This window comes from Amblyomma americanum, chromosome 9 (assembly GCF_052857255.1).
Source record: "Amblyomma americanum isolate KBUSLIRL-KWMA chromosome 9, ASM5285725v1, whole genome shotgun sequence".
In the NCBI taxonomy this organism is placed as follows: Eukaryota; Metazoa; Arthropoda; class Arachnida; order Ixodida; family Ixodidae; genus Amblyomma; species Amblyomma americanum.
This window is the reverse complement of record NC_135505.1, coordinates 15,500,664-15,522,516: the sequence shown is the minus strand read 5'-3', so window position 1 is coordinate 15,522,516 and position 21,853 is coordinate 15,500,664. Positions and strand designations below refer to the sequence as shown.

The window sequence follows — 21,853 nt, the reverse complement described above, 5'->3', positions numbered from 1 at the left end:
GTCACTAGTTTGCAATGAAACATAATGCAGTATCTCTGCTTTGGAAAAACTGCAGGGAACGCATCCTGACGTGAGCGTTGGCTCCCACCGAGATCGATGGCATCGCTAGTCGTTGTTATACAGCGGCCGTCGGCACCGTCTCCCATGCTGACGCTACTTGCAGCCACTGCCGCCATAACACCCGCTCGAAGAAAGTTGGTGTTGGTTCTGAAGTTGCCGAGACGAGCCAGGAGAGTTATTTAGCAACGACAATCGGCGCCACACGACGCGGAACTACAGCGGAACCAAGGAGGTTATATAATACTGCTGGAGTGGAAGTGGCGCCAAGCGCTGAAGCCGAGGCGCCGCCATCTTGCTCAGGGCAGAAAGCGCGCGCACGGCATAGCGTACGCACAGCATTGCGCGCCAGTACAGGTTGAGTTTTGCAGTTCTAGCCTACCTGAAGGTGATGGTGGGCTCGTGCGTTGCGTTCGGCTGCTCAAATCGCGTGAAGCAGACACCGGGAATAAATTTTCATATTTATATATGTACGCCGAACACATTTTACGACTTTCTCACGAACCAGGAGCCGCGAGGGGAGCCTCAGATGGAAGCCGTTAACACTGTCGCATCATACCCTTAATTTTTGCGCGAATCCATAGGAGCACTAGATGGCATCGTTAAAGATTTGCCTGAGGATGTGTACTGTACATGGACCTTTGTTCGTGGGTCCCAGGTTTCCCAAAGATTCCGCCCAGCATGCAGCCTGGGAGCACGCAGTGCGGCGAGTTGACTGGACAACCAAGAAAACTGATGTTCTGTGCTCTGTTCATTTCGAAGCTAGCTGTTTCGATAGAACAGGACGAACAACGAGGCTGCGAGCAGGCAGCGTTCCCACAACAATTCCGGAGTTCCCAGCCTATCTTCGGCAGCCAGTAAGTACAAATACTTTGAATTAGTTCCACTTCTTAGCCCGAAAAGTTTTATTACATCATGCTCACAGCTGTCTCATTACTGCTTTCTTAATTACTTTATACAGCTCTAAATATGGAGAGAGCAAAAGCTCTAACGTCATCGAACGTACTTTTTTTCCCGACAGCAAAAACAAAAGCGAGCTCCCGCAAAATCTCGGGTACCGACTCCACCACCTCTGTCTGAGGTTGACGAAGAAGCAACAGAGATCATCTCAGAGCCAACTTCCGCGACGAACGAATGGTACAAGCAGAAGGCACAGCAGTCAGGTCATGAGGTTCAACAGTTAAAGAAAAAGGTGAAAATATGCAGCAGTCCAAACGAAGGTTATCAAAGCGCTGTTACGATTCCAAGAATTTTATCAATGAACTGAACAAACAATAATTGTTATCAAAGGCCTTAGGGATTTTGAAGCTACCTTTCCACCTGATGTTCAGCAGCTTCTTGCACGAGCCCAGGAAAAGAAAAACGCACGCAAGGTATCCCCCAGGACTTCGTGCGTTCGCCCTAACGCTGCACTACTACTCCCCAGCTGCGTATGAGTATGTGCGACTGAAATTCAATAACGCTTTGCCATCTCAACGTACTCTGCGCGAATGGTACAGGTCAGTTAACGGCGAACCAAGTTTTACGTCTGAAGCTTTTGCCTTCCTGAATAATTTAGTGCAGAGCCGAGATAAGCCACTGCTCGCTGCACTAATGATAGACGACATGGCTATTAAAAAGCATGTACAACTTGTGGGCCACAAAATGTTTGGCTATGTGGACCTTGGAATCGAAACCTCGGACGATAGCTTGCCGGAAGCCACAAATGCTTGTGTTTTTATGCTTGTGGCCATGGATATGAGGCTGAAATTGCCACTTGCATACTTTTTCATAGATTCGATTTCGGGGTCTGAGAGGGCTGTGCTCACAAGAGAATGCCTCTCCAGACTCTCATCACTAGGCATCGAAATAGTTTCGCTCACCTTTGACGGGGCAGCGTCAAATTTTACTATGGCCACGTGTCTTGGAGCGGAGTTGAACTAAAATTCGACGGCATTCGACACCAGTTTCCAGTTCTCAGAAGGTGCAGGCAGAGTACATATCACACTAGATGCCGGTCACATGATTAAGTTGATATGGAACTGCTTAGGGAACTGCTTCCTTACCTTGTGGATCCAAATAGTTCACATGTGAAATGGCTATATATTGAAGAATTGGAAGCACTGCAACGGCAAGAAGGACTCCACCTTGGCAAGAAACTGAGAAAGGTTCACGTTGAGTGGGCTAAGCCGGAAATGAAAGTCAAATTGGCAGTTCAAACCCTGAGTTCATCCGTAGCAGATACACTTGACTTCTGCTAGTTCACGCTAAAATTCCTACAGTTCCAAGCGGCGCGTGCTACAGCAGAATGTATTCGTGTTTTTGATCACCTTTTTCATATTCTCAACTCTAGGAATCCTCTAGCACAGTCATATAAAGCCCCCTTCGCAAAGAGAACGCAGCCACTTGGAAGGCATTCTGTCACACAGCAGAGGCCTATTTATGAGGGCTCAAAGATGCTGCGGGGCGACCGATGATCGAAGGACAGAAGAAAACTGGATTTTCAGGCATGCTCATTTGGATTCAAAGTGTTACAGCTATTTTCGACACTCTGGTGGCTACTGAAAACTCAGGTACTTGCTGACACATAAGATGTCACAGGACCATTTGGAAACATTTTTGGTTGCGTAAGAGGAAGGGGTGGTTACAGTAACAAAGCCACTGCCTGTCAGTTGAGAGCTTCATACAAAAGGCTTCTGATACAGACTAAAGATCTAGTGACTGCGCTTAACGTGTCAAGCGCCGTAACTTGTGCAGAATCGTCGACAGAGATCACAATTCTAAGGAGATCGTCTGTGCTTGAAGTCTCGGATGACGATCACGACTATACAGATCGCATGGATCTCTCAAAGATCCTGTCGGAGTTCGCTCGAGCAGTAGTTCCCTACATAGCAGGGTTTGTGGCCCGTAGAGTGCGCGATGCCAGTTCATGTGTGGAGTGCTGCATGACATTACAGTCGACCCGGCTTTGGTAGCCGCAAAAAGCCGAGGTGGTCTCGTTGCACCATCCAAGGGTGTCGTAAAGATATGTGACATTGTGGAAAAGGGCATACGACTTCTTCAACATCAATGCACAGATGTTAAAACCCTGCATATAAGATGTGAAAGTATCTTGGCTGGAGTGATGACAACTGTGTTGGAGCAGGCATTGTTTCGCGAGCTTGAACCTCAAGTTTTGGACTGCGACCCCCTTGATAATCACATTTAAGCCCTGTCCAAAAAGGTTGAAAGCATGTACATGGAAATCAGGGTCCATCACATCGCAAAAATGATTAATGAAAAGAGCTGCAAGAACATGGTGAGGCGAATTCTGACCAGGGAGATAATATTCAAGAACCAATGAAGTATATACATGCTTTTTTACCTGTACTCATCAGTGCCTTTCCATCGCTCAGACGCATGAAAAAGCCCGCCACTTCTTGCAGTGCGCTAAATATCTGACTATATTTAGTATAGGTCTCCTCTATGTGGCCCATTTTTCAGATCATTTTTCTTCTTTACAGAAGCTTATAGAGATTGTGGCACTTATTTTATTCACGTTGTATTGGAGTACTAAAGCTGCTCGCAGGCGGAGTCACAAACTCCGTATCTGAATAAACAGTTTCAGTCAGCGCTATGTTCGTCCTTTCGCTTCCTTCTTTTCATTGGCTGTGCGCGGTTGCGCTGAAAAAATTATGAGCTTGAATCAAGGATACCAGCTGGCCCAAGAAATAACTCTACTTGAGTGACAAACGTGTAAAATCAGTAAACTGAAGGGCGAGCAAGAGAAACAAAATAAAGGTTTATTTTGTTTTTGTTGTTCGTAGTCAGATTGTGAGTGTTCTCGTTTACAAAACAAAACATTTTTTACTCTGCTAGCTCATAAAAATAACCTGTCGATTTGTGTGGACAGCCGCGGAGTTGGTGGCGGCATGTGAGCAAAGATTTCCCTCAAGGAACCTGCCACACGCAGCCGCTTGGCAAAGTAGCCGAGAAAAAGAAAACCTTAAGTGTCCCCATGATGTGAAAAATAATTTGATCGTCGTAACGAGCGGTAGCGAACGCTTCCAAGCCTCAGCCACCTCATCTCTCCAGCTGCGCCTAGCCGCGCAAGCGCCTTTTGCCCTGAGCAAGATGGCCACCTGCCGCGCCGCCAGGCTTCACCCGGTCGCATAGACGGGTATGCGGGACATCCACTCCAGCAGTATTATATAACCTCCTTGAGCGGAACAACAAGCGCAGTTGACAGCCCAGCATGGTCCGGACGTCAAGCTTTCGATTCTTGCCGATAGGCGGCGCGAGCGCCTAGTCAATGAAGTCAATTCAAACAACGCAGGTTAGAGGACAATCTGTTTTCATTGACGCAGTGTATAAAAATTGCAGCGCTCCTATGGATAGCGTTACTGGACATCAGGGGAGCCTACGACCAAGTGATTTAAGAGGATTTGTGGGACATACTGGGCACATTGGATGTGGAAGATATATATATATATATATATATATATATATATATATATATATATATATATATATATATATATATATATATATATATATATATATATATATATATATATAAAGGTAACAGAATACTTATAAAATTGGGAAAAAAATGTATCAGGGTCTATAGACATACAACGGGGGCTTAGGCAAGGATGTTCGCTCTCTCCTTTATTGTTCATGTTGTACCTGCAAGGGTTACAGACCAAACTAGAGAGGAGCGCACTGGGCTTCAACCTTTCTTTTTTCAAGCAAGGAGAATGGATTAAACAGTCATTACCGTAACTAATACCGAGGATGATATAGTGCTAATGGCTAACAACAAGGAAGGTTTTCAGAAGTTGATAGGCATTTGTGGTGCAGAGGGAGATAGATTAGGTTTCAAGTTTAGTAAGGAAAAATCGCAGTCATGATAATTAATGATGAGACCGATCAGCACAGAATACAGGAGTTCACGCTAGAAGTAGTGGATGAGTACAAGTATCTTGAGGTGTGGATAAATAAAGGTGCTAAGTATCTGGCAGAGCATGAAAAATATGTAATGAATAAAGCTAGTAGGAATGCGGCTTTAATGAAAAATAGGGCCCCGTGGAATTACAATAGGTATGAAAGGGTAAGAGGGTTTAGAAAGGGGTGATGGTTCCTAATCTGACTTTCGGCAATGCGGTCCTGTGCAGGAGACCAGGTATTCAAGCAAGGGTAGAAATCAAACAACGCGGCATAGGGACGCTAGCTTTGGGATCAGGGGGTACAGGGTGTTATAGGATGGGCGTCGTCCGAGAGCATAGTAGTTAGCAGTAAGATAGCATTGGAGGAGCGATTGAGAAAAATGGGGGAAAAGCAGTGGGCTAGGAAAGTTTTCAGATACCTGTACATAAGGAATGTTGACATGAAATGGAGAAAGTGAACTAGAAAATTGACAACCAAATATCTGGGAAGCAGTCGGGGGGCAAATTAGCAATTATCGGTTAAGAAAAAGCTTAAAGAAACAGACAAAGAGCAATGTGGAAAACAGGGATGCTAACGAATTCGGTACTGGGAACATAGAGAATTTTTAAGCAGGAAATTTGCAATGAAAATATCTGTGATAACTGTAGGGGAAGCTCTTTGTTGTTTGAGGCCAGGACGGGAGTTTTGTGGACTAAGACATATAAAGTCAGGTACCAGGAGATAGGCACGTTGTGCGTTGCGTGCGGAGAGGAGGAGGAAACGACTGAACACTTGATACTTTTCTGTAAAGGGTTTCACTCTACAGTGGAAAGCAGCGGGGCTGATTTATCCAAGACATTGGGGTTTAAAGGGGCTCTGAAACGCCTTCCTAGGAAAGCACGTTAACTCACTTAATCACTGCACTGTGTTGCCATGAAAACCAGAGCCAAATAATAATCTTCTACACGCAGCAGACGACCCACAATCACGCGTCAAAGTTGGCGAGCCCTTCCCGGCGACTTTTTCATGCTCGCACCCTCTTCGTCCCCCGAATCTGCGTAGACAAGGTTAGAGGTGGCCTTTGGTTAGATTTTTCAGGCGTCAGGCAGCTACCGTGGCCGCGGCCAATAAGTCGCTTAGCTCCGGCAGGTCGCGAAGCTCCGCTCCCAGAGGGGTCTGCGAAGGAGCGGCTACCTTCCAGCGTGCGAAAAGTGTCGAGAGGAGAGGGAAAGGCGCGAAGCCGCTGAAATTCAAATTTTAACTACAGACCACTCAGCTTCTACAAAGCGCATTTAAAAAAATCCTTGCTGGACACTATTCGTGAAGCGGTGTGCTCCAATATCCCAGGCATGCCGCAATTTTATTAGAGCCCCCTTCACAGCCCCTTTAAGGACAGGGAAGAAAAAGTAGATTTTAAGTGGGTAGAAGTAACTAGCGAAGGTTATCTGATTGGTGGCTTAGACCAAGACAAGAGTAAAATTTCACAAGGCATGGCTAGGTGGCTTGATCCACCGCCCGATTTAAAGGGCTCAGCTTCCATCCATCCATCCATTCATCCATCCATCCATCCGTCCGTCCGTCCGTCCGTCCGTCCGTCCGTCCGTCCGTCCGTCCGTCCGTCCGTCCGTCCGTCCGTCCATGCATCCATCCATCCATCCGTCCGTCCGTCCGTCCGTCCGTCCATGCATCCATCCATCCATCCGTCCGTCCGTCCGTCCGTCCGTCCGTCCGTCCATCCATCCATCCATCCATCCATCCATCCATCCATCCATCCATCCATCCATCCATCCATCTATCATCGATCTATCCATCCGTCCGTCCGTCCGTCCGTCCATCCATCCATCCATCCATCCATCCATCCATCCATCCATCCATCCATCCATCCATCCATCCATCGATCCATACGTCCGTCCGTCCGTCCGTCCATCCACCCGTCCATCCATGGTGGCGCCCGTGCGCCCAAGATAAAATAGCGTATAGAGTGGAGCGATAGCAAGAAAGGACCGGGGAGATCTTTGTACACTAGTTACAAAATACATAAAGCAATCAATTTCGCGCCGCTCGCCACGCGTTAATGTCCAGACTCTGTTCGAAAATAAGTGCGCGCGAGCGGCCGCTGCGCACAACCATTTACAAGAAATAAAAAACTGTACATACATAGCCGCACGCACGTAGCGTCCTGTCTCGAACTAATCCCGCGCGCGGCACACATCACAAGCGGCCGCGGTGGGGCGCCCGGCCGCGTACCGTCCGAGGTGGCACCCGCGGAGCGTTCATATCGCAACCTGGAAAAGAGCAAGCGGGAATCCCGCCTGCTCGATGAACGCACAGAGGCTCACCATTGTTCTGCCATGGGTGCGCGCACTGCCGTACGTGCGGCCACAGCAGCGCCTCGAGACTGTCCGGGATGATTCCAAGCGTCCTGTAGAACATGAGTAGCCAGAATACGGAATTCTGGCACATTCTAGGATGGAGAATAGAAGAAGCTCGGACATGGCTGCATGATCTTTCTTTTCCTTGTCGTCGTCGCTATGGAGCAATATGATGAAGGCCACTACTCAGTACAGCTGATGGGACATTCGTGTACTCCAACGAAAGGCTTCCGTAGCTTGCCGTTACTTCTAAGAGCGTCGAAATGAGAAGGAGCTGACTCGATCGCAATGGTTTTACCTGCGAATGATCGCCTGATCACGTCATTAATTGCCGGATTTCAATACCGGGCATTCGATAAAGCAAACGCAGTTTTAATCGCCACAAGTGGGGCCTGGATTACAAAAATCCACCCGATTACAAAAATGAGCGCTTTTCATTGCGATCGCGCCTAGTGGAGACTTTTGTACTGGATAGCATAATATACAGTATTGTGCGTTTTTATCGCTGACACTTTCAAAAATTTCCCCGCCTCAACCGCTGGCTCGTTTGCGGTGAAACTGCACACAGAGCTTGCGTATTATGGTAACTTTTGTATCGTAGGAAGTTTGGCAACGGTACTTACTTAGTTGAGCCGTGCATGATGCGAAAACATAATCGTCTACGTAGAGATCGGCAACCAAAACCCGCAGACGACGCTTTTTCGCTGAAGGGTGGCAGTGGCGCCATCTGTTTGCGGTAGCGCAAAGCGTCTCGACATGGCCGTCGAGGAGAGAGTTGCAAGGAGCGCGGGCCGTTTGAATATGCCTCTCCTTTCGTTTCGTCTGCTTCTACTGAAGCGATTACAACATTTTCGACTAATTAAGCGGAAAAATGTCAGAACAAATGATTTAACGAGGCTTTACCTTTTAAAGAATATTGTTTGCAATGCTCGCCTCGGTGGCCTAGTGGTGACGCTTTCCGCTGCCGAAAACAGATCGCGCCACTGCCGGTTCTCAGCGAAAAAGCGTCGTCTGCGGGTTTTGGCTCGCCGATCTCGCGTAGACGCTTACGATTTCGCATCATGTGCGCCTGAACTAAGTAAGTACCTTTGTCAAACTTGCTACGATACAAAAGTTACCATAATACGCAAGCTCCGTGTGCAGTTTCACCGCAAACGAGCCAGCGGTTGAGGCGGGGAAATTTTTGAAAGCGTCAGCGATAAAAACGCACAATACTGTAGCTACACGAAGTAGAAGTGCACTCCGAGGATTACGTTACTCTTAATAATGTGGCGCAAACGGGTTTCTCGTGTCTAATAATAATAATTGGTTTTGGGGGAAAGCAAATGGCGCAGTATCTGTCTCATATATCGTTGGACACCTGAACCGCGCCGTAAGGGATGGGATAAAGGAGGGAGTGAAAGAAGAAAGGAAGAAGAGGTGCCGTAGTGGAGGGCTCCGGAATAATTTCGACCACCTGGGGATCTTTAACGTGCACTGACATCGTACAGCACACGGGCGCCTTAGCGTTTTTCCTCCATAGAAAACGCAGCCGCCGCGGTCGGGTTCGAACCCGGGAACTCCGGATCAGTGTCCATTTCTCGCTTTGCCGTGTTGCGGCGTGTACGTCTTCGCCAATGTATTCAGACACATGAAATACTACCAAAAAAGAATCAGAACAAACGTATGATGTTACGGTGCTGTTATTTCAGGTGGATTCTATCTGTCTTCGTAAATAATTTGCGGATTAAAGCTCTGCGTAATGTATTTTAGAGCCACCTGCACCAGATAAGAAGACCTTTCTATTCTGATGACATTAATTGCGTTCCTTAAACGCCTGAGATTCCTTCGGAAATCCTCTGAGAAATTTTTATTGCCTGGGGTAGCCTACGCGGCTGACGCAGGCTGTGTACGGCCTCGTAAACATGGCCGAGCTTTTGCTGGGGGCCGCGTGGCCCGTCCCTTCTGTCAACGCCACCATTTCGGCAGATTGACAACTTCGGGGGGACGAGGACCCTCGAAATAATGAATGGGCGAGTAAAAAGGGAAGGAACGGCCGAGATGGGGGAGATTAGAGAGTGAAAAAAAGCGGCTCGAAAAGGGCCGCCAGGGAAGGAGGAGGCCAGCACACGAAGCGCCGCCAGTTCTAAGGACGTCCGCCGAGCAGAGAAGCATGCGAAACGTTTTACGGGGGCCTCGCAGAGAGGCGCTTTACGCGGAAGCAAAGCGATTCCTTGAGACGCCCTGTCCAACACAGCCGAGATCCTTAACTTTCGGAGGCGTCGGCATTCGGCAACGACACTCGGCACTACTGCGAGAAATACCTGAAGAAATGTGTATTGGCACACACATACACACACAAATAAACGGTCGAAACACTAGCGTCCGACTGAGCTTACCTTCCGAACAACCGGTTGTACTCACTACATGACAACACACAAGCAAAAAGACTCATCTTTTGCTATCATTTAAGGCAATAGCGTTAAGGGTCTCGTCTGTTAAAATATCCGCCGTCGTCGGTGGCGGCATGAGGCAAAAATGCGGATTGGTCGGAAAAGTGGCGACGTCGCACGTTAAGCATCGACATCGAAAAAGTGATTAAAGCATTGAAAAACTGCTGATTAAAGCTCGCAACCTGATTCAAAGCGTTGTAAGGATATGCTAGTATATAAAGGAAATAAACTATAATAAGAAGGAAACTGGTCACATTACTCGGCAGTCGAACCCACGTTCCTTGGGGTGCGATCCTGGCACGCTACCCGTAGACCACGCTGAGTATTTTTTTTTCTTTATTGCATGTAAATCTAGCCCGCAAAGGTACCAAATGCTTTATTTAGTACACTCACGCTATTCCGAGATGAAGACGCAGATTCTCATGCCTTCGTACACTGCACTCCACTTACACATCAAAATTGCTAGAGACATGCACATGCGTCAAGAATTAGCAACCATTCAGGCGACCGGTCTTATACGCAGGATAAACCCCCCGCACCGAGGCGCACTAGAGAATAATAATATGGCACAACTAAGAAGCGATGCACTAGAAATAGGCAACAAGGTGCACAACACTGGGAGTAGTTGCCATTCCGGCACAAACTCGGTCTAGGCATACAAGACACGTCCACTCAACTGGGTTAAAGCAAGGCTCTTTGTGTTTGCCCTGTGGTTTTTCACATAATATGAAAACAGGGCCTCTTTTTGCTTGTGTTAGTAGAGGCACTGCCGGGAACCATTAAAGAGGTCGCGTCATACCCTTCACAGCGGAGCTTAAGTGCCGTCCAATTTTCTTTTCTCACTCATCCTTCTGTGATTAAACGAATTTTTTCCGAAAAATGAATTCACTTGGCAGTTGGCGCATATCCCGGCTCTCGTGTTTCGTGGTCGCTTTGTTCGCTCTTGTTCAGCTATGCCTCGCAGTGACTAGCCTAGCACAAACAAGCCTTGCTGGGCCGCTGTTGCACCGCGGCGGTGTCGGTGTGCCTCCTTCCCATCAATCCACGGCTGCGCAGTCAAAAGCACTCGATGCAAACGACCGCGGAAGGAAACGCACGCGCGGAGATAAGGCGGCGCTCCTCAAGGTCACGCTCTTGACGACTAGGTTCTATTTTGCCAAGCACATTTAAAGTCCGTTGGTGCTAACAGAAGGGCGAGGAACGGACTGTGGTGTTTAGCGGGATTGAACTAATGCCGCACGTCTGTTTATCTATGAGTGCTGCGTCGACGGAATATAACTTGCCCGAAGAATGGGCAGGCAGCAGGGACTGAACAGAGAAAGGTTAGCAGAGGTTCTACCAAACCCGAAGGCACAGTGAGGACCCTAGTTTCCACTAAAGCTAACCGCGGCAGCTGAAATATAGCTCTACTGCACAATAGATAATTAAACGAAAGCAGCAAATTAGACTCATTACGCAAACGTAGAGCCGTCAACCGGAGTGCGCCATCGGCAGTATGTGTAGCTCGCGGTAGACGGGCGTGGAAGCCCTTCGAGCACGCTCTTACGCATGCGCGGAGAGAAGGGGCAGGGCGGATCGTAACTCTCGCGCTATCCTTATCGGTCCACCCAATCGGAGTGACCTCGCGATAGAGGGTGATGTATGCGAGCATCTGTGCCACAGCGCCCGTCCCTCCCGGTGACCGTGCCTTGCGGCAGGCGTCGCGTCTTTACGCGGCAGTAGTAAAACATACCTCCCTCACTCGTTGTTTTGGTCTATCCGCGCCCCGCTGCGTGACGGCTCAGCCAGCTTCCGCTATCGACGCCCGCGGTAGCCGCGACGTTCAGATAGACTTCCAAGGACGGCTTCACTGTCGAGAGTTTTAAGGCGAGAAAGGCACACCTTGCGCTGAGGCGTCGTGCTTTGCCACCATGCACCGATATGTCCGCGCACTCTCTATGGACAGGAAACTCCGTCTGCTGTAAGACAATGTTAAAAGAACGTTAGGCTTTAGAAATTAATACGATATATCTAATAGCTCACGCAAAGCATCGGAACAATAATTAAATCCGGCGTCCCACCGAGTCACCCAATCAAACGTGCTTGGCCTCCGGCAGTTTGTTTCATACTTCTTGGGTACTCCCCGAATTCGCACTTGCGTTCAGAATTCCTTCGGGAAAATGCATATTATACGAGTTCCTCTCATAGATTTCAGGAAAGCCTATGTTTCTTTAATCCATAGTTTGTTGATAAAAAGTTCTCAAAGTTTAAAGCTCATACCTTGGAAATCACATTACATATGCAGGCAATAATGGCTTTGACTCTTCCTCGAAGAAAATTCGAAATAGCGAATCACAACGCAGTATATTTAGAAACGCTCTCTTTTATTAATGCGAAAACATTATATGGTTATGTCGCATCAGCAAAAAGTGTCCGCAAAACGTGCCCGCATGCTTTGTCCGCACGATCCTGTCGTCCTGTATAGACTCATGTGAAAAAGTTTAATTGTGCTAGATTGTGGGTGAGTACATCTTGAAATGGGAGACATTTGGTGGACGAATTGTATTTAGGTATTAATTTAATTGATTTCTTAAATTTAAATCTGTCCGCAAAACGTGTCCACAAATTTTGTCCGCACGATCCTATCGTTTTTATAGAGGAATATGAAAAAGTTTACTGTGTTAGGTAGTGTGTGAGTACGTCTTGAAATGAAAGAGATTTGGTGGACGAATTGTAATTACATTATTAATTAATTTATATAATAAATTGCTGCGTGTGAAGCGCACTTTGTGTTAATGATTCGATGAAGAGAGAGAGAGAGAGAGGGAGGAACAAACGGAAAAGCAGGGAGGCTAACTAAGCAGCGCCCGGTATGCTACAGTACACGCGGGAAGGGGAACGGAGGGAGAGATAGAAAGGAGAAAGAACAAAGGGAGATGATCACTTTTACACATGTCCGTTGGCTATTACTTGCCGGGTACACAGGGTACACACTGATAGTTCACAACCTTGCACTCAGTCCTGAATCCTTAAAGAACTTGAAAAGTGCCTTCAAAGCGGTCCCCAGAATCTTGGCTTCAGTATGGGGCCGAGGGTCTAAACGGCGGAGTGTTGCAGCCATGAGTGCACGCTCACGCTGAAACCGAGGGCAGTTACAAAGAAGGTGTTCTATAGTTTCGTCACACCCACAGATGTCACACGCAGGAGAGTATGCCATTGCGATTAAGTGGGAGTAGGTTTTTGTGAACGCCACTCCCAGCCACAGGGTACACACAGCGTAGCATCGCATCGGGAAAGGCCGGACGGAGGACCGAGTTGAAGTAAGGGGTCTAGGCGGTGCAGACGGCATGTGGAGTTGCCAGGAGAAGACCATGAAGCTAAAACATCTTTTCGGCCAAACATTCGCAGATGTCTTGCTGTGTCGGCTCTTCTCAGCGGTCTCTTGACAATGTTGGCATTGCCGTGAGCCGCTCGAGCTGCAGCGTCAGCTGCGTCATTTTAAACAATGCCATAGTGTCCCGGTATCCACAGGAAGATGTCATGACACTCTTCCTGCGCCTGGTGTTGAAGATGTCTTAACTCAGATACGGTTTTATTGTGATCGCCATGGCGTAAAGAAGAATTAAGATATTTTAGGGCTGCTTTTGAGTCGCCGAACACAGCACATTTGTGGGTAGTTTGTGCAGTGATGTACTGCACAGCCGCACGAAGAGCGGCCAATTCTGACCCGTGTAGGTTGTGCGATGCGAAGTTTGCTGCTGTCTGTCTCGCAGAAATACTGGTATGTCCCGCGGAAATGACCACGGCGTAGGTAGAACTTGTACCTGAGACCGAACCTTCTGTATACACATGAGTGCTGTCACTATATGTGGCGTGGAGTAGGTAGAGTGTCAATTGTTTAATGACCGGTGTCAATAAGTTCGATATTTTCGTTATGCCCGGAATTGTAAGACGCACGCATGGCTCCTGCAGACACCACCGCGCAGAAGAAGGCCGTGCTGCCGGGGTGAACTGTGATGGGATGGACGACTGGTGGGCTGCTATAACCTTTGAAAAGCTGCGTGTGGTCTTTGATCCACTACTGACACAAGGTGGTGCTGGGGAATCCTTGTTAGATGCCGTATATGGATCAGCAGAGTGTCAAGGGTTATATACGCCGAGAGTGGGTTGTCCTGGGAGATTGCAATGGTAGCAACTGTTGATGGGCTGCGAGGGAGACCCAGGCATGTGCGAAGTGCCTGACCTGGTATAGGTTGGAGGGCAAGCAAATTATCCTTGCATGTGCTTGAAAGCACTGGTGCACTATACCGCAGAAATCCCAAACAGAGTGCTCTGTATAGTTGCAGCATTGGTAGAATCGAAGAGCCCCATCATTTGCCGCTAAGAAATCTGAGCAGGTGTGTCACATAAATTAGCTTTTTTTTTACAAAGCTGCAATGCGGGCTCCATTCCGATCTATAACAATTCCTAAATAACGATGAGATGCACGATAGGCAATGACATGGCCATCAATAGTTAGCGAATAACGAGTCATATTTTGCGCGTAAATACCACTATAGCGTACTTCTCGGCTGACACGTTCAGACCTTGTTCTCGGAGATAGGAGGAAGTTATGGTTGCTGCCCTTTGAAGCCTTGCTCGCACCTGGAGAAGCTTCACAGAGGAGGCCCCGATGCAGATGTCGTCGGCATGCATCAAGATATGGACGGTATTAGGTAGGTACTCCGGGAGTCTTGTAAGTGTTAGTTTTGTAAGACATACAATTGGGGTTTGCTGCCCCAGCAGCCAGTACCGCCGAAGGAGAGAAAGCTGAAGAAGACGAAGCTGACGCAGTTCAGTTAGCGGAGAAGACGAAGATGACGCTCTCGAACTCTTGGCTTGGAGCTACGCTGTGTCGACAGATTTTGCCTGTTCACATTTCTTGTGCGTCTGATTTGCGTCTTTACAGTTTAAACAAAGTAGGACTGAGCACTCCGCCCTTGGGCATGCCCCGGTAGGTGTTGTGCATGGGTGTGGAGCCATCTTCACACATAATAAAAAAATTCCCTTTTGGTCAGACAGCTTTAGATCCACCTAAACATCCGTCTACCGGTTCCAACAGCCTCTAGCGCATCAGAGATGCCCTCGTGTGTTACTTATCGTATGCGCATTTGATATCAAGAAAAAGTGCCGCGCACATGCGCTTCCGGCTTTTATATTGCTGTGCTGTAGACACAAGATCAATGACGTTGTCTATAGAGGAGCGACCCCGTCGAACACTCGCCATGGCATTAGGATACACGTTATTGTGCTCAAGGTACCACTTAGGACGCGCCAGAAGCATTCTTTCTATGACTTTTCCCACACAATTTGCCAGGTCGAGGGGGATTTCCCTGGTGTTAGTAATGGTATTATGCGACCGGATTTCCTCTGTGGAGGAACAACTCCGTCTTGCCACGAGTAGTTGTAAAGGCTCAGTAGCTCTCTACGTGCGTCGTGGCCAAAGTGGCACAGCGCAACATATGTAATGTCGCCTGGACCTGGTGCAGACGACCGCTTACTGTCTACAAGGGCAGCATCAAGTTACTCACGAGTAAAGACAACATCCATCGTTGAATCCCGTGATGCAGGAGGAACACGCTGGGAACCCGCGGTATTCACTGCACCCGCGATTGTCCTGCAGAAGTCAGTTGCAACTTGAATCTGGTGACGGTTTGGTGAAGAGCCAACGCATAGAAAGGCTGTCTTTGCTGTGGAAGCGTTCGAAGCCCCGGCATTGTCCGCGAAATGAGGGACATGGGCTTTCGGGGATCCAGAGATTGACAGGAGGACTCCCAGCGCTGTTCCGCCCGCGTGTTCATTCGTCGCTTGATTTTCCTCTGCAAACGACGCGCCTCTCAGAGGTCCCTTACGCATTTGGTCCGTTTGTAACGTCTTTCTGCACGCCTACGAATAGCACGTCTAATTCGATATCAAATTCGGTGCGCATTCTAGATGACGTGATGAAGCCTCTAGCAGCCTCCATTGCTGTTGCTATAATGTCCTCCAAACTAATAGTTAGGGCTCCTTTGCACGCCTCTTCCATTCGAGGCTTAAATGCCGTCCAATCGATGTGCGCGTGTTTAGCTGGGCCGGACGCACCAAGACCTGGAATCTTGAGGTAGGTGGGCATGTGGTTACTCCCGTGGGTCTCCACATCACAAAACAACTGAACATGCCGGCGCAGAGACCGCGAAACTAGCGTCAGGTCTAGGCAACTGCTGTATAAGCTGCCTCGGAGGTATATCGGGCTGCCGTCATTCATTACATAAAGTCCATTTTCTGAAGCAAATAAGGCCAGATTCCTCCCTCTGGCGTTGACTATAGGACTTCCCCAAAGTTGGTGGTGGGCGTTGAAATTTCCGCTAATAATCCAAGGAGCCCGGGTTGCCTCCATAATTGTATTCAACCTCTCGCAGTCCAATTGAGAGGAGGGGGAGACATACGCCGCAATCAGTGTGAACTCTATGGGTCCCTTTTTGGCTATGAAACACACGTACTGATTGTCATTGTGGGGTTGAACTGGGCAGCAAACGTACGTTATGTAGGTGTGGATGTAGACCAGAACTTTCCTGCGCTCCCCGCATGTCGGAGCAAAGAAGCGATCGTACCCGGAAAGCCTGATTGCTTGGGATAAGTTAGGTTCGCAGATGACTAATATCAGGAAGTGGTTGTTGAAAACATACTGCCATAAACTTGCGATTCCTGACTTTAGACCTCTTGCGTTCCACTGGAAGACCGCAGCGCCCCTGACTGCCTCACGAAACGTGGGAAGCTGGCAAGCCATTCTGTCTTAAAGATTTTGTAGGGCTGGAACAAGGGAGTCCAGTGCCAGTAAGACGCTTCGGGTGGTTGGCGATTGCAGGGCCTGTATCAGAGGGCGATTGGCGTTGACTACCGTCCTAAGGATCACGAGGGCTTAGCGATCTTGCTCTTTGAGCCCTTCTCTAACGACAGGTGAGCTCGGCGATGGGAGCTTGCGCTGAGGAGGCTCAGCAGGACGTAACGGCGGAAGCGCTGGCCAAGCATCCGCACACGAAGAGGTCTTAAGAAGGCTAAAGAAGAAGATGCGTCTGATGATTTGAAAAGACGAAGACGAGGTGACAGTATTCTCGAGAGTTTTTGCCAGCGCTACGCTTGTGTGTCTTTTGCCGATCTGATCCCAGACTGCTGCCGTTGCCGTTCCCGTCGCCCTAGTACCTCGTAACAAACCCCCCGTTACATTTGGTGGAGGTGCTGGGAATGTACACCTTTATCATGAAGTACGTGCGCGCATGCATTCCCTGCCAACGTCGCAAGACACCTCCCCATCGTTCTGCTGCTGAGCTGCAGCCGTTACCATGCCCTCCACGCCCGTTCGACCGCGTTGGCATTGATTTATACGGTCCGCTTCCATACACTGCAGACGGCAACCGTTGGGCTATAGTAGCGGTGGATCACCTTACACGATATGCCGAAACTGCTGCCCTTCCGGCTGCCACAGCGACGGACGTCGCCTCCTTCATTTTGCACCGATTCATCCTTCGCCACGGTGCACCTCGTGAACTGCTCAGTGACCGAGGCCGCGTGTTCTTATCTGAGGTGGTGAAGGCGCTTCTCAAAGAGTGCAACACGATTCACCGAACTACCACCGCCTATCATCCGCAGACCAATGGCCTCACTGAGCGATTTAACCGCACACTCGGAGACATGATCTCCAAGTACGTCGCTTCTGACCACACGAATTGGGATCTCGTCCTTCCGTACGTTACTTATGCGTACAATACCGCTACGCAGTCTACCACCGGCTTCTCTCCTTTCTTCCTACTTTACGGCCGCCAACCCTCTGCTACTATCGACACTATCCTCCCTTACCGCCCTGATGAATCCGAATATCGGCCTGTTTCCGACGCCGCGCAACACGCCGAAGCCTGCCGCCAAATTGCCCGGTCACTCACCACTGACACCCAGCACCTTCAGCGCTCCCGCCTCGACCAAGACCAAACCCCACCGAACTGCACTTCTGGTGCACTTGTGGGGCTCTGGATCCCTTCAGGAACTCCCGGTCTCTCCTCAAAATTTCTTGCGAAGTACCATAGTCCCTACCGTGTGCTGGAGCGCACCTCTCCGGTTAATTATATCGTGGAACCCCTCACGCCGTCTCCTGATCTCCGCCGCCGAGGACGGGAGACCGTTCATGTCCAGCGCCTCAAGCCCTACTACGACCCCGCCGTCTTGCCATCATCCTAAGTCGCCAGGATGGCTCCTCTAGTCCCCGGGGTGATTGTAAGGCTAAAGAAGAAGATGCGTCTGATGATTTGAAAAGACGAAGACGAGGTGACAGTATTCTCGAGAGTTTTTGCCAGCGCTACGCTTGTGTGTCTTTTGCCGATCTGATCCCAGACTGCTGCCGTTGCCGTTCCCGTCGCCCTAGTACCTCGTAACAAACCCCCCGTTACATTGGCAATATTTCGCTGACTAGACACATTTTGGACGTGGCGGCACGGGAGGAGGTTGAGAAGGAGGCGTCGTGGGCGCGTCGGCGTGGTTGCTTTTTGCAGTAGACTTTCTTGAGTTCTTGCGGCGAGAACGCCTTTTCCGAACAGTCGCGGCAGCTTCACGGTGCGTAGAATTGTCCCGAACCCTTTTCTTTAGAACGGGACGCTCATTTATTATGCGCGGACAATTCTTAGATGAGGCCTCATGAGGCCCGTTGAAGTTGGAGCTCTTAAACACTTGTACATTACAGGACTCAGCGCTGTGAGCTCCGGTGCAATGAGAGCACACTCTCGTGTTGTCGCAGACCCCGCTCACATGACCCAGTTTCAAACATTTGTGGGCATTGCAGGGGTTTTAGAATGAATGGCCGCACGGCATGACGGAAATGGCCCACCTTCACGTGTGATGGAAGGCTAGCGCCTTGGAACAAAATCTTCACACAACGGGAATTGCCCAGACGTGATACCCGTAGAATTACGATGCCTTCGTTTGCCGGTCTCACGAGTATGGGCAAATAATCTCGCGTGATAACCTCGTCGACATCATAGATTACGCCGGAAGAGGACTCATCCCCGCCGAGCGGGTTAACAGTACGTACTGATAATAATCTCGCGTGATAACCTCGTCGACATCATAGATTACGCCGGAAGAGGACTCATCCCCGCCGAGCGGGTTAACAGTACGTACTGATAAACCGCCGAGCTGAGCTATGGCCCGCAGTAGTTCCAGCGCAGCCGCAAGGTGGATATCAACGGCTACAATGTTCTTCCGCGCATTCACTCGAACGTCTCTGATTTCGTTAGGCACGAGGGCCTCGAGTTCTACAGAGACTTGCCTGTTAAGCCGCCTCATGTTGTCCGCTGGCTGCACACGAAGGACGAGGATGGTGTGTGCCGGTGTGTTGCCATTTGTTTTTCCAGTGGACTCACCACATGACGATCCGGCTCGGATCTTAGAAGTCTTTTGTTGGTCTTCCGGCTGAACTAAGTCTCAAAACCGTCTTCACTACTGGCCTCGCTGAGGCACTCGACGGTGTCATTGCTGTCGGGGTCGCTCGGACGGCTACACCGCTTCCTCGACGAGCTCGAGCAGGAGGCCGCCAGGCCATTCGGATGTCCAGGAGGGTTCTGATCCATCGCCGTATGACGGGGTGTGGCATCGCCGCAATACACATGCAAAAACGCAGAAAAATGCTGGAGACCGACTGTTGTTGTTGTTGTTGACCTCACACAATGGCACATACCCACAAGGCGGATTGGCCATAACCAGGCGGTTACTATTTAAATGACCAATTGCATGTGGCAAGCATGAGATGACCTACCAAACCGACTGAAAGCGTTCCACAAGGATGCACTTCGTCGTCTTCTTTCAGAATTGCACTTAAATGTGCTTAAGAGCGGAAGTTCGAAATCGGTCCCTTTTCTACCTTTCTCCCTCCATTTTTCATTATTTTATTTTTATTTTAAATTTTACACCATCTCTCTTCTCATTTGTACACTTTGTTCGTTGGCTCTTATGTTGAGTGGGATGTAGTACTCAATAGGCAGTCAGATATGGTGTGCATGGCATTGCTGTGGAACTAGCTTTTTTGGTTAAAAATGAACTTCAAAACATTGACTCAGCACGTTTATCGTTCTTCTGGTTAAAAAGAAAAACGGAGGGGACACTTAAGCACCGCCTCAACCGTGTGACGCGATAGCGTTAGTGGGTTAATGCCCAAATATGAGGAAGTGATCATGAGGGGCTTTACGTTCAAGAATCTTTGGAAGTCCTCCTACCACTCCAGGCGCACTGGTGCAGCGGTTAACCCACACGCCACTGCCCTGCGATATCAGGTGATGCCAGAGGTAGGGCCTGTGCGACCCAGGTTGCTCTTGACGAGCAGCCTCTCGCGATCAACAATTAATTTAACTGCCACCTGCCACTGTGGTCAGTTTGCTCACAATCCAGTGGGCAGCTTGAAATGACGCCACAATGTTACAAGACCTTGGTCGCCCCCGTAGGATGCTTCTCTCATGATTTTTCGCTCGCAACACCGTCGACAATGCCAAATGTTCTGCAGTACGGGAACATTAAAGCTCTGGCGTCAAAACTCCAAACTCTGGTTATAAGGGAAGGAAGGGCCCAGTAAGACCTCAACCGCGTCTTGAGAAAAAGATGAGGAATGAAGTGAAACAAGGTAAAATTAAAGAAGTGCTGTAGTGGAGGGCTACGGATTAATTCCGAACACCTGTAGTTATTTCTCGTGCACTGACTTCGCACAGTACACAGGCGACCGGGTCTAGTGAGGTCGCTTTCTTCCTGCCAAAATTCATTCTATGATCCGGGGACGTCACTATCAGGCTGGTGACGTCACGTCCCTCTATACAACGGGAATGTTCTGTTCTTATCACATTCCTGCCCGCCAGGCAATCAAGATTTCCTCGAATACGCCGGACGATCGCCACAGGCTTTTTGTGCCAGTAAGGCTTTTGTATATAAAACAGCGTGCGCCCTGCTCTTCTAAAGCCCTTCAGGACTCGACATCTAGTTCTGGCAGATGCCATAGCCAAAGGCCTCATCATGCAGACTGGCCGACCACGACTCCACAGTGGCCGTCCCCTCTTGGCATTCCCTGCTAGATGCTACCAAAAGAAGGCCGGCTCCTCGCAGCGAACGAGTGGAAGACCTCCGTACTGAATCGTGGTGCACGTTCAGCGCCCGTGCATGTTAAGCCATCTGACTTCCCGAACTGAACGCGGAGCCGCATCGCTCCAAACGGAAGATTGCCCCTTGAGCAGACGGGGCAACCACTCAGATATTCTGCTGTGTTGACTAACCCGAACACTTCTTGGAATCTCGAAATGCCGTTTGGGTCATGGCAGACCTGTCCAATACCAGGCTAATTCAACATTCGCAAACTCAAGGCCAAGGAGTTGACCCAGCATATGAATTCTTAAAGCCACTGGCACTCACATCCGTTGCTTCTAAGGTGCGAGTGACAGTAGCACTGGCCGTCTATCCTGGATTGCACGCGTCAGAACGATTTCTTTTTGAACGGCAGGCGGGCCTCCGAAGGCCCCATGCAAGAGCCGACCGTATTGGTTCACTGGAGGAGACCAAGCAGAATGGTGCCTCCTTCCCTCGTGTTCCATACAGGAGGCATTCGACTTTCTTGGAGGGGATGAAGGCCTGCGTCAATTCGTCACCGGCTTGCTCAGCATACGCACCAAGAGGGTCACCATCGAGACACCGGCAGCACTCCCAGACGAGCCACAGCAGGCGTCCCACAGAGGCCAATTTTGAGCCAACTCCGGTTAACCGGAGCCGGGCCCGCCTTACAGACGTCATCCCTTGAACTCTGCTACAGGTCCTGTGCTCTATCGACGCCGACGACGTGGCTCTACGGGTCTGCCAAGCGAGGAGGCTCATCACAACAAGGAAGTCCCTGAAGAGAGCCTTTGATGTGATATAGTCCTTACTGGCCTCTTTAAGGCTCACCGTCTCGACAAGTTTGACGGAGGCATTCTTGAGCCACCGCAGACTCGCCGGAAAGTAGGTTAGCATACATAATAATAAAAATATTAATTGGTTTTTGGGAAAAGGAAATAGCGCAGTACCTGTCTCATATATCATTGGACACCTGAACCG

General features: G+C 49.3%; 1 pseudogene; it reads left to right on the top strand.

Annotated features, from left to right (window-relative positions):
* Positions 1-21,508, top strand: part of LOC144105180 (uncharacterized) — a 26,630-nt pseudogene extending 5,122 nt beyond the window's left edge.
* The last annotated feature ends 345 nt before the right edge of the window (positions 21,509-21,853 follow it).